The 4,731-nt window shown below is 41.9% G+C and overlaps 1 long non-coding RNA gene across 1 annotated transcript; it reads right to left on the bottom strand.

Annotated features, from left to right (window-relative positions):
* Positions 1-1,862: 1,862 nt before the first annotated feature.
* On the bottom strand, positions 1,863-4,731 carry LOC107550543 (uncharacterized). Its single transcript, XR_001604674.1, has 3 exons — positions 4,644-4,731; positions 4,500-4,551; positions 1,863-4,400 (listed from the first exon to the last, which is right to left on the bottom strand). It is a non-coding gene; the product is annotated as an uncharacterized lncRNA (long non-coding RNA).

The raw sequence follows: 4,731 nt of genomic DNA, 5'->3' as shown, positions 1-4,731 counted from the left end.
GGAAGCAGAGAAGTGAAAAGGATAAGAGATGGTGCAGTGCAGGGGGTTCGGGCTGAACCCGGTCTAGATCGGGCTGGTGCTGGTCTAGATTCCCTTTCAGTGTTCAGTGGCAGTGGCAGTCGTTCTATCATTTCTTCAGGATTTGATAGACCAAGGGAAAGCATTTTCAAAAATAACAGTGCTTCTGGCTGCTATATCTGCTTGTCACATTGGTTTTGATAACAAAACTGTGGGACAGCATCCTTTGGTATGCAGGTTCATGAAGGGCGCGCTGCGCTTTGCCAGTTTCAAAACTGCTTTCCCCCTCGTGGGATTTGGGATTGGTGCAACACCTCGACAGACCTGGGAATTACGCAAGGATCCTATTTGTGGACTTCAGTTCGGCCTTCAATACCATCATGCCTGACCTTCTCTCAGACAAACTCACAAAGCTCTCCGTGCCCACCTCCATCTGTCAGTGCATCACCAGCTTCCTGACAGACAGGCAGCAGCTAGTGAGGCTGGGCAAACTCACATCCAGGACTATCACCATCAGCACTGGCGCCCCCCAGGGTTGTGTCCTCTCCCCACTGCTCTTCTCTCTCAACACGAATGACTGCACTTCAAAGGACCCCTCTGTCAAGCTCCTGAAGTTCGCAGACGACACTACAGTCATCGGCCTCATCAAGGACGAAGAGGAGTCTGCTTACAGACAGGAGGTTAAAGAGCTGGCTGTCTGGTGCAGTCTTAACAACCTGGAGCTTAACACGCTCAAAACTGTGGAGATGATCGTGGACTTCAGGAGAAAACCCCCTGCACTCCCCCCACTCACCATCATGGACAGCACTGTGACTGCAGTGGAGTCATTCAGGTTCCTGGGCACCACAATCTCTCAGGACCTGAAGTGGGACACTCACATAGACTCCATTGCAAAAAAGGCCTAGCAGAGGTTGTACTTCCTTCGCCAGCTGTGGAAATTCAACCTGCCACAGGAGCTGCTGAAACAGTTCTACTCTGCTATCATTGAGTCTGTCCTGTGTTCATCCATAACTGTCTGGTTTGGTTCAGTTACCAAATCAGACATCAAGAGACAACAACGGACAGTCAGGACTGCTGAGAGGATTATTGGTGCCCCTCTGCCCAGCCTCCAAGATCTATATACTGTATATATACATATACATCTCCAGAGTGAGGAAAAGGGCTAAAAAAATCACCCTGGACCCCTCACACCAAGCCCATTCTCTCTTCGAACTGTTGCCTTCTGGTCTGCGCTACAGAGCACTGACCACCAGAACAGCCAGGCACAAGAATAGTTTTTTCCCACAGGCTATATTCAGCCTGAACAATTAATCTTTCATAATTATACATCGTCCATCACAACTAACTAATAAACATATCTGTACATTTACCTAAACAATAAATTTTTTCCTATACTTCTATTTCTGTATATAGTACATTATTTACATTTTTTTTTTTTATTATATTAGGAATAACACAACAGGGATGTAATATAACACTATGTATGTCTGCACTATCATGTATGTCTGCACTATGTTTGTACTTTCTTCTACACTGGAAGCTCCTGTCGTCATGTCAAATTCCTTCTGATTCTGATGCTCTTTCCATATCCCCATTTGAGCCGCTGGACAAGGTTGATTTCAAAATATATAAAGTGCGTAGGTGAGATTCATGCGTTTTCAGTGCATTCAGCGTGTTTGCAGTTCATGTCTGGGGATGCAGGGGTAGTTCTGAAACCTAATCCTGCATTCATGCCCAAAATAGTTAATGCTATCATTCCTCTTGAGTTAAGAGCCTTCTATCCACCACCTTTTGCTTCATCAGAACAGCAAAAGTTAAATGCATTGTGCCCAGTTCGTGCTTTACGCATTTATACAGAAAGAACCAGAGGGTTCAGGGAGAGTGATCAGCTGTTTATATCTTGGATGAAACCTCGTACGGGGAAGCCGATTACTAAGCAGCGTTTATCGCACTGGATAGTGGAGGCGATTTCGTTGGCATATTCCAGTAAGGGCCTTGTATCCCCACCTGGTTTACGTGCACACTCAACAAGGGGAATGTCAACTTTGTGGGCTCTATTTAAAGGAGTCACGTTACAGGATATTTGTGAAGTGGCGAGTTGGTCCTCACCGCATACATTTGCAAGGTTTTATAAACTGGATGTTACAGCTCAAACTTTAGCACATGCAGTATTGAGCGTAGGAATGTGAGTCATGAGTCATGACTCGTTCAGCCCCGGATGCGGTTATTGTGGTTGGCAGGAGACTTCGAGGCAGGCTATCTGGCAATACGGGAGTGTGGATATCCCATAGTGAGACACCAAAACGTATGCTTGAAAGAGAACAATAGGTTACTTGCGTAACCCCGGTTCTCTGATAGCATTAAGTGAGGTGTCTCACCAGATCACCCTCCTTGCTGTGCGAAGCGAGGAAGAGGTGTGTTTGTTTTGAATGTCGGAGTGATGTTGTGTCGCTCCCTTTATACTTAGGGGTGGGGAGGCCACTCCCAGACACAACGTCACGTCTGCCAGCCAATTGGGGCTGGCGTAATGTAATAGGGCTTCTGAGGAATAAGCGGAAGGGGCGTATCCCATAGTGAGACACCTCTCTTAATGCTATCAGAGAACCGGGGTTACGCAAGTAACCTATTGTTTTTGTATGTAGTTTGTATGGTTCACTGCACATTCACATTGTAGTAATTAGAAGGTACTGGTTGTCACAATAATTATATATTGGCCAGTCTCAAGATAAAATATTTAGGGTAAGATGGATAAGATGCCACCCTTAAGAACAATATGCATTTACTACATTATACAGCATATGAATATTTACATATTTAGTTGCCCATATTTTGAAGATATGCCATTACAGCAACACTATAAATTCAAACTGAATGATTTCACTCAGTTAGCCAACAGGTTTTAATGAAAAGCGAAAATCTTTGAAATGGACATCTAATTCATGGAATTATTCAATATACATCTACGTATTAAATTAAAAACACTAGTAACAACATGCTCTTCTGGGCCAATTGTGGGAGGGGCATCTTATCCCAAAGATATAATTTTATGTATTCATATTTTAAGAAGAGCAATTAAGATGGGGGTCATCTTGCCTCAAGGGGTATCTTACCCTGTTTTACCCTGTTAATATTAAATATTAGTGTGTCATTGTTGTGGATTTCATTCTCTTATTAAAGGATATTTTAACATCATTTTTATGCTTTTAAAACATTCAAAATCACAAATACATAAGAGTATATGACACAAAGAATACATGGCTAATGCAAACATGAGGGCGATAGCCTGTTATATTCAGCTGCTTTTTGTTCGCTCCAATTATAGTTTTCTGTCATCCTCAATTAAAAACAATCATTTTGTTGCATACAATCATAAAAGCATATAATATATTGGGGCAGGGTGAAGATAACCCGTTTTTCAAGTTTTCATCTGTAACACAGCAACAACACCACAGCATCACACATGATTCTACATAATCTAGCACTCGCTTACACACATAAACAAACACCCTGACACCAGACGTGTGGTGTAGTTGCAAAACAAAAATACGAAAAGAAACGTAATCTATGCCAAAGGATGCTTACTTTTTGACGACATTTAAACTCGCTATGTCTGGGAATTCAACAGTAGCCATATTCTTAGAAGCACCAATATTTGATTCTTATCTTTGATAACATTATATTTAAAACAGCTGATGAATCTTTTTTTCTGCAAAGCAAGCTAATGGCTATGCCATTGTTGAAGGCAAGCACTTATTAAGTATTGTGTTTTAACCCATTTTTTCATGCTGAAGATTTGTAGCAGCCAAGTGCACTAGATGATTGACAATGAACACGGATTGAATGCTACATGGTTTTCTCATGGTTTTCAACAAATGAGACCACAACAGACATGGTACAGGAATACAGTGACACACCCACTCATTCACTCAATCATGAATGACAACTTGGCATACGGACAATCATTCGAGCAAGCCACAGATTGCAACTGTTGAAAAGAACAATGTTTACACCTGCTTTAGCTTGTGAAGTGTGTCTACAGTCTTAGAGAAAGCATATGCCGCATATTTGCACAACACATAGTCTCACAATTCTTTTACAAATGTGCCACGAATATGGCAGTTCCCAAAGAGATGATTGACATGATTGTGTTTTTTCTTCTTCTTTTTGCAGAGCAAGCTAATGGCTATGCCATTGTTGAAGGTAAGCTTATACTACATATCGACCTCCCTCAGGTCCTCTGGGACCTCGCTTTGCACTTGCATTGGCATTAGTAGAAGTGGGGCTGGTAAACTCCTTGGAGGCAGATTTGGTCTTTCCCCCGGGAGAAGTGCCCTTTGAGTGAATGTTGAGGATTCCTCCAGGTTCAACAATAGTGTTGATCACTGAGGTATTACAAAGATAAAACACCAATGGATATAGGGAAGGCCCAGAATGTGTAGTATACAGGGTCAAAGTTAAAAATCTAATGCTAATAAACTCACCCTCAAGTTGTCTCTGGACTCTTCGCAGTTCTTGGAGAATAGATGAGATTTCCTGCTTGCGAAGTAAGGAAAAGTATTACAAAATAAAGAAACATCTCTGAAATGAATGTTTGGTCTTTGTAAATTACATTGGAAGGAATGTACCTTATTAGATGTTTTAAGGATGGGAACTTCATTTTCAGCATTGATTTTTGCCTCTATTTCCTCCCAAACCTCTGTCTTGTTATGAAAC

This window comes from Sinocyclocheilus grahami, unplaced genomic scaffold, assembly GCF_001515645.1.
Source record: "Sinocyclocheilus grahami isolate Dianchi unplaced genomic scaffold, SAMN03320097.WGS_v1.1 scaffold400.1, whole genome shotgun sequence".
NCBI lineage: Eukaryota > Metazoa > Chordata > Actinopteri > Cypriniformes > Cyprinidae > Sinocyclocheilus > Sinocyclocheilus grahami.
Note: the sequence above shows the minus strand (reverse complement) of the source record. Positions and strands in the feature narration are given on the sequence as shown.